Raw genomic sequence first — 12,177 nt, 5'->3', positions numbered from 1 at the left:
GAGGGGAAGTGTTATGATAACAGGGAGGATTCCAGCCACTGATTTGATAGGCGATATACCCAGGTGAAATTTGAATCTGGGATCCATACCTCAACACCAGCATATTTAGGAATTTGAGATGCAGAAACAGCCTGAGCTACGTTTGAATTCTAGCTCTGTCATTTTCTAGCTGCATGATCTTCTCACACAAGCAAAATTTCAGAACCTAGCTTATGTTACTTGTTAAAAGGTAACTAATCTATAAGTAACAGGGTTGTACGAAAGATAAATGAGCAAACGTAGGTAAATCTCAATCACAGGGTCTCAAAAGGAATGTTTTCTCTTTTCAGGATCTCAGGATCAAAGGGTTGTGATCCACCCCTGTTCCTGACACATTATCAGTATTTGTCTATGCAGTAGTTAATGATTAACATTGACTTAGGTAGCACTTGACAGTTGACACATACTTTCCTATAGAAAAATTATGAAGTGAAGAATGTTTCTCCCCATGACATTTAGTAGGACAGAACTCCACCTACCCTTTCACTAATGTATCTGAAGGTGTCGACTATATTTCACCCCAAATTAAACTTCACTCTATATTTGATGAGCGTGTCTGCCCTGTGTGGATTGTGGTACCCAACAGTGGGCTTATGATGTACGTACTCCTGCTGCTTTCCTGTGCAAGGGGTTTTTAGCCCTGATTTGTGTGACAAGACCTTCCAACAAGACATGAGTCCCTGGATTGTTTTCCCCACCATGAAGTAGACCCAAAGTGGCCTGGCCACATGGTCCAAGGCCATGGAGGGCAGCAATAGGGTTGAGGCCCTCATGTTGCTTGATTCCCACATGGGAAGGAACCAAGGTGACTGAGGGCAAGGGCATCCGGGGTGTGGGGAGAGGGCACAGCAGGGAGGGTGGGGCCTCTGAAGCACTAGGGCGGGTGTTGGAGAAAAAATCCTTGTGCGTTTGATCAAGAATTATTTCATGAAACATTTGAGAGGGGTGTTCTTTCTGTGGAGTCAACATTCCCCAACTGATCATTGTGCGGGTTTCCTGCAGTTTGGTGTAACTCCTAGGAACTGAGCATTAATGAAATAACTCTGAAAAAGTAGCTCTAATAAAAGTACAACACCCAAGGATTTTCATGTTTTATGTGTAAATGAAAATATTACTGTCTTGATTATGTGCAGTAGCCTACACTGCCTTATTGTTGACGCTGGAGAGAGGGGGGTTCACCATATCTACACATGCCTGGGGGTTAGGTGGTAGAGCTCATTCCCAGGTGAGTGGCTGGGGATTCATGCCTGGAATGCCTAACAATGCTTTAAATGCCTGGATTCTCTTGGTTGCTTTCCCTTTCCTCATCTTTACCTGCTCAGTTTTTCATCTGGCCCTGCATAAGTATGCAGAGGCGGACAAGTGTTGGCTGAGTTCCTTACAATGAAACAACAGGTGAGAAGAGACTTATTTTTATTCTTGAATTGGTCCGTCTTTTGCCAAATGTTCAGTTTCTCCTTTTGGCCTGGATCTTCTAAGTACACCCATGAAATTCTAATGCCAGTTATGTTCACCACCCTGTTAGGGAGACTGATGTGGAAATAATCTCCTTCCGTCATTCACACCCACTTGTTCCAGACTCCATTAATGCTGTGACTTCACAGAACACATGGGAGAGATTTTCACTAAAAACAATAAAGACAGCCCTTAGCCTCAGTAAAGAAAAATTCCCTAATTACCATGTGAATGACTACAACAGCCTTAGGTGTGTGGTGAACACAGGTGATAGTAATGAGAGAAACAAGTTTGCAGAACCGGGGTGGGGGTGGGGGGATGGGGGGTGGAGCAGATGTGAAAGGTGCTGGGGTGGAGGTGGATGCTGGACAAAAAAGAGTAATGAGGAATTATTTACTATTTCTAACTTTTAAAATATTAAACTTTTTATAGACTATATTTGAACATTTTTACGTCTACAAAAGAAGATAAATAAAATTTCCTTCCTTCACAATAACTCAATTATCCATGTGTACTTTTCTTTTTAAAGAGTTTCCTATTTATTTATTTATTATTTATTTTTGGCTGTGTTGGGTCTTTGTTGCTGAGCACGGGCTTTCTCTACTTGCTTCGAATGGGGGCTACTCTTCGTTGAGGGGCACGGATTCCTCATTGTCGTGTCTTCTCTTATTGCTGAGCACAGGCTCCAGGCACGCATGCTCAGTAGTTGTGGCTCACGGGCTTGGTCGTTCCGTGGCACGTGGGATCCTCCCAGACCAGAGATCAAACCCATGTTTCCTGCATTGGCAGGTGGACTCTCAACCACTGCGCCACCAGGGAAGTCCCTCCCTATGTATTCTTCACCTTTGTTCAAACTTGAAAATTGAATGTAACATATGCAGATTATTATTTTCTTAATTGTAACTGTGTATTGAAGAGAAAGTGTATGATAGACAGAATGAAATGTAGGGCACTGGACAGCAAATGACACATTAGGGAGCTCGAAGCCCTCACTCCCCGCCAGTAACATCAATACAGCCACCAGGATTTGTCAGCACAGGGGACCCAAGAAGTGGCAACAATGATCTCTTTTCAGCTCCCACCACTACCTGGCAGGAGTACGGATTACCTGCCGATATGTGTGTGTGCATTGCGTTTCTTTTTTCTTGGTGCCCCAGCTGGACTTGCTGATTGAGCCTGCATGTTTTTAGAAAACAATGGCCATGTTGCGCTAACAATACAGTGGACCCTCCGTCGCTCTTGTGTCTTTGGGAGTTGAGTGCACACAAAATTTGTATGATGGATCCGGGCGCGATCTACCAGTTGTCCTCTTGGCTCATACCTGCTATGTCAGGGGAATGTTCTTCCCTTGGGAAATCAGCTCAAAGGTTTTGGAGAGAAAGGCTGCACAGGTGTAGGTTGGGGCGAGCAACCCTCGGCATGGACGACTGGGCAAACCAAGTGAATTGCTAAGGGTTCCTGATATGAGGAAACAGGCTGAGGACATAGGGAGGCCAGGCCTGCAGAGTGAAAGTTCTTCTTGCCTGTAGGTAGCTCTGGGTGTGGGTGGAAGAGAGACATTGAGGGGCTGAGATGCCAGCTGCCTGTCCCTGGACTGCAGAAGGAGGGGGCAGAAAAGCAGGAAGTGTGGCTCATGTTTGTTTCTGACACACTCATCGTTCTGGTTCTTGACCCCAGGCTGTAAGGAGGAATTTACTCTTGTTTCGCAAAGTTGCTTTACCTATTCCAATCCTCTACTTTTCCATTTACTCTTTTCAAAAGATATATATAAACTCGCTATTTTCATTAAACAGCTTGTCATCAACATTTTTTCCAAGTCAATACCTATACATCTAGCTCATTTTTTTAAAAAAATCAATAAACCAAAGCACAAAGTGATATTACTGTATTGTCTGAATGTACTTGAAATTTACTTACCTGGTCCCTCTCATTGACTGTTTTCTAAATGTTCTGTTCTTAAGTAATACTGATATCAATATTCTTAGTACACATGTATTTGCACAAATGTTCCCACCTACCCACTTCTTGTCATTTGACTTTGCTTGTGGAATATGTAAAGATCAATTAGGTGGTCAAGTTATCAATCGTTTCCTTTATGGCTTCTGGGCCCTGGTTTTGATGTTTTAGTAACATCTCCACTCTGCAATTACAGAATAAAATGTCGTCCGTGTTTTCTATTGGTACGTTCATGGTTTCAGCTTACAGTTCACACAGTCCATCCCCCTGCAGAATTTTCCTTGTTTACAGCGGCCGGCGGCCCAGGAATAGCGTGAAGAGCGCGTCTCCTTCGCGGCAGCCTCCCGGCACCATCCTCCCAGCTCCTCGTCTCCCGTCTGCTGCCGGCGTCGCGCCGTGTCGTGCCGAGCCGGTCGCTAGCTCCGAGGCGGACTCCCCGAGACGAGCTCGGGCGTTTGGGCGGCCGGCACTGCACCCTCGCCTTTAGGCGATCGGGATCCGGCCCGGGGACGTTCGAGCCGGTGGTCGGGCGCCACCTGGCGGCCGCTTTTATATCGTCCCTTGTCTCCGGAGCTTCGGCGATCTTCGCGAGGGCTGACATTCGGACGCCGGGCGCGAGGCAGCGTTCCGGGAGCCCGGCTATGCGTGTGGCGACTGTCCCGGTGTTCCCGGGGCATGGGCTCCTCCTGTGTTCGCTGGAGATTGGGTATGTAGGCTTACGAGGATGTGATCGTTGCCTCGCTCCCTAGTGAGATGTGGGGGCTGCCTAGCTTGGTCGACCAGCAACCGCCCCTGCCCCTGCACCTCCAGCCACGAGAACTAAGCGGACTCGACCCTACCTGGGGCGCCCGCCGCGTTGTGTAGGTAGAGGTTCTTGCGAGCCCTCCGGAGCGCCTGAGGCTCGATGGTCCGTCCTTCTGAGTCACTTTAGGAGCGTTCATTTTCTACCACTTCGGTCCACGAGCGTCCCACTCCGGACGTGGGGAACGCACCGGGCACGGGCGTTGAGGCTGCTGGAGGGCCGATGTGCATGTTGGCTGGCGCGCTTGGTTCCCGGTCTCCGGGGCATGGGCGCATGCTGCTCTCGCGGGATTTGGACGGGCAGACATGCCTATTGTGAGGACGACGCTGCGCTCCCTAAAAGTCGTTGAGTGGTGTGTCTGGGCGGTTCGACCGGCACTCCCTTGTGTCCCTTGCGCGTGAAACGCCCACATTGAAGCACGTGGTCAAGACGGTGTATCCATCCCCGGAGTCGTCCGTGTGGCCCGGTGGTCGTACTTCCGCTTTCCAAATGTCGCCTGAGAGTGGTTCTAAGTCTCCTACGGACGTGGACACCGCCAAGTTTCCGCCGGCCTTCTCTCGATCCCGTCCGCCCTTATTCCCAAATATGATTTTCTTTGCAGTGGGTAGGGCCCGAATGGCGTAACGAGGAGGCACTGGAAGTGCGACCCCGGCCTTCACGTCCTCCTTCCCACGGGACCGCCACGCCCCGTCCAATAGGACGCCCGGTGCTGCTTCTTGGCCGCCTTGGGAAAACGGTGCGTCCCGCTCCCGTCGCCGTGGTGGAGCTTCTCCCCTGCGGCTACTTTCTCCGAAATCCGCGCGAAGCGGTCATGGGGCTCCGCAGACGGTGTTCCCCTGCAGGCCGAGGTGAGTCTACGGGGGAGCGCCCGGCGTCCCCACTTCTGTTGGCCTCGTCGGCGAAGCGCTTGTGTGGACCACGTCCTCTCACCACAGGTGAAAGCAAGGACAGTCGCGGGCGAGAGGGGAGGGCGCTCCAGGCGCAGCCACGGTTCCACCTGTGGCTTGGTTGTTGGAGAAGCCTAACAAATGGGGAAAAGGGAAGGTGCCTGGGGCGTCTGGTGATGGTCGTGAGGAGGCATGAGGCGATGCGCGGTCCTGGGTGGGCGCGGTTGTCAGAGGCTCCTCGTGAGAATCTCGTACTGGAATGGCCTCTGAACGCGCGTGTGTGAACGAGGAGACAACCCGTGGAGAAGAATGGGACCTGTGGTGGGCCAGAGGGGATGAGTTCCGACGGGTGGAGGCGCACCTTCTCTTCCGTGCCATCCAGATCTGTCCCGGTGGTTTTTCCTCCATTTGGTTGTTACCTGGCGTCCGCTGCTGCAAGGAAGACTAGACCATACAGCGTTGTCGTGGCAAGAAACAATTTCAGTGACTTGAAAAATTGAGATCCACTAGTGTAGACACTGGTGAAGTGAGAAATTCTGAGATCTACAGAACTGAAAATTACTATGGTCGTTGCTCAACAGCATTATAATTACCATTGTTTGTAATTAGTGATAAAACTGAGTAAAGTTGAGTCACACAGTAGCTGACTAATTGGGGATGATCAAAGAGGGGTTTTCAGTATTTCTAAATACTGCTAAATGGGCAGAGGGCAAGGTGGAGACAGCAAGTATGTGTCAGGTAAGGCTGTGACGGGTGTGAGAATAAAGAGAGGTGCTGAGCAGATTATGGAGGGTTTCTGAATGGTACAAGAGGCTGGAAAGCATTGTTAAAGATATGTGGGGGGACAGATCTGGTAAGTTGCAGTTTACAGAAAGAGAAAGCCTCATTGCTAGTCTCCACAGAAGGATTCAGTAACAGAGTATCTTATCAAATGCTCTGTTAAAAGCACTGCAGGTTATAAATCCTTTAGAAACATACCCTACACATTTGCTAGCAGCAGAATCATGCATAGCTGCATTGTTTGTAATATAAACAGATTATTGAATATCAGCATGCATCCCAACGTGGATTGGCAAAGTGCATTATAGTACGTCATCCATTCAGTGCACTGTCATGCAGGAAACGATGTGTTGATAGAGGATAATTTGCAAGATACTGTCAAATGAATAAAAGCAAGATATAAGAACACCGTGCCTAGTATTCTATTTGTGTTTTTAATTAGGGTTCCAAGGAGAAATGTATATTCATATTTGCTTGTATGCACATAAAGACACTCTGGAAGTTTGCCGTGGGAAACCAGATACATGGCTACCTGTGGAGGGCAGGGGCTCCTGGGCAAAGAGGGGCAGGCGGTGTGGGGCACAATGTAATGCAATTTTCAGGACCTTCAACCATGTATATGTATTACAACCTCTGTAGAAATCCAAGAAATTGAATTTTTTAAACCTCCAAGGATTAAAATGCATTTACTATTTCTACCGAGTACATGTCAAGATTGTTTCACCATGGAGCTATGCCTTCTCTAAAATGTCTACTCAAGTCTTCCATGGTGATTTTGACTATTTTCCCTTACTTTGGTAGCTGACAAAGAAAACCAGGGGAATCAACGGATGTGTAATTCATCAGCCCCTGCAGTGGCTCCCTGGCGTTTTTCTTTCAAATACTTTATACACTGTGTTTTCTGGTGCTATTTTCATAAGTTTTATTTGCAAGAAAGAGGATAGAGGATAAATAAGCTGTATTAGGGTTTTGCTATGGTTGCCAGAAAAAGATAGTGCAAACTGGGAGGCTTAATTTTCTCACAGCTCTGGAGGCTTTGAGTTCGAGATCAAGGTGTCTACAGGTTGTTTCTTCTGAGGCCTCTCTCCCTTGCTCGGAGGTGGCTGCATTCTTGCTGCATCCTCAGATGGACTTAACTCTATGAGCTGAGTGTGCATGGCTGTGTCCTAATCTTCTCATAGGGGCACAGCTCTTGGTTAGGGTTCACCCATGTGACCCATTTTAACTTCATCATCTCTCCTAAGGCCCTATTCCCAAATACAGTCACATTCTGAGGTACAAGGGTCTGGACTTCAATATGTGAACTTACAAGGTTTCAGTTCAGACCTTAAGGGAAGCTGCTCCCCGTTGGTTGAGGCAGAAATCTCAGAGGAGAGAGGAGTCTTCCCACATGGCCTAGAACTTCTTGACACAGCCAAGTCATGACCCATAAGCCTGATTCCGTGGTTTTGCATGTCTCTGTGACAGAGAGTGGAGGTCAGGGAATGACTAAGGAATTATGTCCTCAGTACATTGTCACTAAATATTTCTGCCTTTTGGAGGCCAGGTGTTCACAAAAGTAAAGAAGTTATGTTTTGCTCAGCAAGTTCTCGGCCTTGGAAGTACACAACACACTGAGGAATCAGCCTAAGTGTCTCCCATATCCTGATCAGGCCATGGACACAGGAGCAGGAGACAGCCATTAGAGGCCACAGCCTCGCTGGGAAGCAGGTGCATCACCAGTTTAGCTCAATCAGATCTGTGTTCTAGGTGCTGAGCTTGAGGAGGGCGTCAGTCCTGGGACACTGTGGACACGATGCAGAAAAATTACCTTAAACCCTGAGTCATACTTAAATATGAAAACTGTGAGATATTAATTCTTATTGCCTCCACTGAGCTATAAACTTGGTGAAGGGGGTTATGTTATACGTTTCACTTCTTAGTCTCCAGAAAATTCCACATGCTGGAATCCTGGAGACTCTCAATAAATATTTGTTACTTTAATGAGTGGTGTGTGAGAGAGCTACCTGATTTTTCTTGAAGAGTCTTGTCCTATGATAATTTACAAAATCCAGAACACTTGGGAGATATGTTCTCCCTTAAGTATCTGATGGATACTGTGGACCCTCCACCTAGTAATGCACATGCACAGACACAAACACATTGCTGCAGTCGACCTCAAGTGTTCTATTTCCCTGTTTTCAAGCTCATAGACCAACCCTTTAGCCTTCTATATATATGGGCTTTATACTCGTTTTGTGTGTGTTGGTGTGTGCGTGCATCAAGAAAGAAAAAGTTAATGGATTTGAAGGGAGAGAACATATCATGTAACTCCTGCCCTCTCTCAAGCCAATCTGACAGCAGATAAACTTAGGACATAGGCATTCTCCACGGGGACCATCTCTTTTCCCCAGGTCTTTATTTATTTATTTTTCTTTATTTTTAACATCTTTATTGGAGTATAATTGCTTTACACTGGTGTGTTAATTTCTGCTTTTATAACAAAGTGAATCAGCTCTATAGCCTGGTCCTTATTGATTAGAACCATTCTCATTGGAGGAAGAATGGAACTCGGGAGGGGGACCAAGTCCCTCTGACTTCCCTGGCTCAGGGTGCAGAGGGTGGGAGGGGCGCCCCAGCCCCAGCCCCTGCCCCTGCCCCTGCCTGTGTTTACTCCCTGAAAAGTAGGGGCCACAGCCTCAGCTGCAGAAGCAGAAGAGCCACTCCTCTTCTCTTTGCTTAGTGTTCTCATGCAATATCTCTTCCAATATTTTCACTTTCAGCATATGAATGTCCTTACTTCTGAGTGAGTCTCTTGTAGACAACATATAGTTGGACCCTTTTGATGTCTATCTTGTCCAACTTTGTTTTTTTAATGTTATTAAATATTCACCTATATTTTTGTATGAAACTTATAATTTTATTTCTTTATATTTAAATCTTTAAGACCTACATAATTTATCTTAGTATCAAAATTGGTTTAAAAACAGCCAGCCCTGACTCTGTATATTAAATAATTCAACCATTTTACACTTACTTAAAACGACATCCCTATCACATATTAAATTTTCGTTTTTCCTTTTCCTCCTATGTCATAAGAATGTCCAGAGGAACTGAATTTAGTTGACTTCTTTAACTGTATAGAATACCTAGTCGTATTATATGAGAAGGCCATAGCAGGAGAGAAATATAATTCTACACACTAGTATGTATTCTAGACTGACTAGTCTCTTTCACTGACCATCAGACTATTTCTACTTGGCTTTGTATTTCCAGTGAAGTTACACTTTCATATCCGCATGGATAGCATGGCTTAAAATGCCCTGTACATCCTCAATATACCTGTAAATTCATTTATCGACATCATTTGGTGCCTACTGTGTACCATGCACCAAGCTAAGGAGTGAACCAGACAAATACAACTCTTCCCACACTGTGGCATGAATATTATCTGGTAGAAGACAATCCTTAAATATTCACACCAATAATCCATCACAGCTGTGTTTGGTGCTACAAAGTATACCCTTTGCAGCTGAGAAGTCTCATTTCCAGATCTGTTCACTTCTGCATACATTGAGTGCACAGCCGATTTCCAATTCCCAATGAAAAATACCAGAAGGAACTTGGAGAATTATCTTCAGAGTATTTACAAGATGTTATAAGCTAATGAGAGGAGTAGGAAAAAATAATTAAAACAAACCCCTAAAATATTAGGCAACCAAGTCTCAGAAGCTCAATGCACTTGGAGACAGTCCTTTAAATTCTCAGGTCTATATCCTGAGCAAAGCCAGGCCCATGGCAGATGAGGTCCCAAACAAGTTAAATAAGATCAAGAATGTGGCAGAAAGGCAACTCCAATGCAGGATAATTTTGGCTTTTGAAAGGGAAAACCTGTTACTACCATTTTATGTACTGTGACCTGTTTTCCTGGGGTGTCCCTATTCTCTACAATTAATAGGTTTCAAAACTGTGGGCAACTGGAAGGAATAATTTTAATAGCTGAAACAAAAAATTCCTTTATGAGAAAAGAAAACCAAAAAAACCACAAAATTTTCCAACCAGCAAATTTTACATGCATTGAGATGCTACAGAGTCACTGACAGTGATTAAACCACAGAGCACCAGTTTTCCAGCTCAAACTGGAAAGGATTTGTTTTTTTTAATTAAAGTAGATATGTCTGAGGGCATCTAAATATAAGTAATTCTTTGTGAAAAATTTTTCCCTCGAGGTGGGATAGGGAGGGTGGAAGGGAGACGCAAGAGGGAGGGGACATGGTCACACATGTATACATATAGCTGATTCACTCTGTTACAGACCAGAAACCAGCACAACATTGTGAAGAAACTATACTCCAATAAAGATGTTTAAAAAAAATAACTTCTCCCTCAATGAACCCATTTTGATGGTAACAAATAAATATGACTTTATAATAACCTAAAAAGAAACCCAACCTAAGTTTTTGCTTGTTTTGTTTTGTTTTTTCAGTACGCGGGCCTCTCACTGCTGTGGCCTCTCCTGTTGTGGAGCACAGGCTCCGGATGCGCAGGCTCAGCGGCCATGGCTCACGGGCCCAGCCGCTCCGTGCATATGGGATCCTCCTGGACCGGAGCATGAACCCGTGTCCCCTGCATTGGCAGGCGGACTCTCAACCACTGCACCACCAGGCCAATTTAAAACAAAAAGAAATGGGTAACTTGTAGTTTTACTTTAAAATAAGTTTGAGATTTCTGAAGTCTATGCTGATGAAAGAGGATGCCAACAAATTCACTCATCACCATACATAAAGTTAAGCTTTCTAAACTAAATCTCTTTAGTGTGAGATCAAAAACAGTCTACTCTTAGAAGATTCCCCAAATGCTATCTCTTCCAACTCTTTAAAAGCTAGCTTCTGTTTCTCCAAGAAGCAAAATACATTCATTTTTGTAAACAAACACTATAGGTATCTGAAATGCAAAATAACCAGCAAGCCACATTCTTTTCCACAGAATTAGCGGGAACTATCACCGGTTTCTCAGATTGCTTATGTCCCTGTTTTCTTTTTTTTCACTGGCAGGACGGTCCAGATCCTCTGTTTTGCCTTTTCCATATTCTGAATGAGGAAGCTTAATTGTATTGATGGTGACTTCACCTTCAGAAGAGGTGCTATCATCTTCATCCTCAAATTTTGAACTGTCCTCTGAACTGTCTTGTGAATTCTCTTGTGAACTGTCATCTTCTTTTGAATCAGACTGATTCATTTCAAACAAGGTCATATCCATTTGCGTAACTTTTCCAAGTGTGTCAATATTTTCAATATTGAAATGACCAGGTGGTGCAGCTGACATTTCTTTCCTTAGCTTTTCATTTGCCTGAGCCATCTGTGGGAGAAAGCTCTGTACTTGGTCCAATAGGGGACTCCTCTCTATCCTGTTTGAAGAGTGGAATTCTTTCTGGAATTACGCTTGGAGTTGATGAGCAACCTGTCCCATATACCTCTGCGGCCGCCCCTGCCCTCCATCAGCAGCTCTCTGGACACCAAGACCCTGGAGCTCTCCCGGGAAAACGACGAACAGCTCGCATCGGGCTGGGATTTGCCGTGGGCCTCCCTGCTGCTCGCCTGTCTTCAGAGCAGCCCCTCCAGGCCCAGATGCCGGAAAAAGGCTGGGGACATCTTTGTTTTTTAACTGATGAGTTTAAGCCATATATATATATATATATATATATATATATATATATATATATATATAACTGATATGGAATGACATTTACTTGCCAATTTGTTTTCTATAATGTCATATAGCTTTTCTGTCCCACATTTTCTCACATACTGACATCCTTTGTTCTTACATTTGTACTCATTTTCAAAATTAATTTCTTTGGCTGTGCCAGGTCTTAGTTGTGGCATGGGGGACCTTTGACCTTCTTTGCAGCATGCAAACTCTTAGTTGTGGCACGTGGGATCTAGTTCCCTGACCAGGGATTGAGCCCAGGCCCTCTGCATTGAGAGCGTGGAGTCTTCGCCACTGGACCACCAGGGAAGTCCACTGACTTGACTTACTTTTAATTTCCTTCTGTGTATATTCTATAGATAATCAATTTGTGGATACCATGGAGGTTACATATAAAATCCTATCAAACTAGCTTAAACTGCTATCAACATAATTTTAATCACACACAAAATCTCTATTACATCTCCAATTACATTACACATTAATTACATGTTATTAATGTCACAAGTCACATATTTATACATTGTTTTCTGTTAATGTAGATGTACGAATTCGTTATTTGGGGATGCT

General features: G+C 45.0%; 1 pseudogene; it reads right to left on the bottom strand.

Annotated features, from left to right (window-relative positions):
- Positions 1-10,899: 10,899 nt before the first annotated feature.
- LOC132514301 (NOP protein chaperone 1-like) lies at positions 10,900-11,477 on the bottom strand (annotated as a pseudogene).
- Between the last annotated feature and the right edge of the window lie 700 nt (positions 11,478-12,177).

This window comes from Lagenorhynchus albirostris, unplaced genomic scaffold (genome assembly GCF_949774975.1).
Source record: "Lagenorhynchus albirostris unplaced genomic scaffold, mLagAlb1.1 scaffold_137, whole genome shotgun sequence".
In the NCBI taxonomy this organism is placed as follows: Eukaryota; Metazoa; Chordata; class Mammalia; order Artiodactyla; family Delphinidae; genus Lagenorhynchus; species Lagenorhynchus albirostris.
This window is presented reverse-complemented; position numbering and strand designations above follow the sequence as displayed.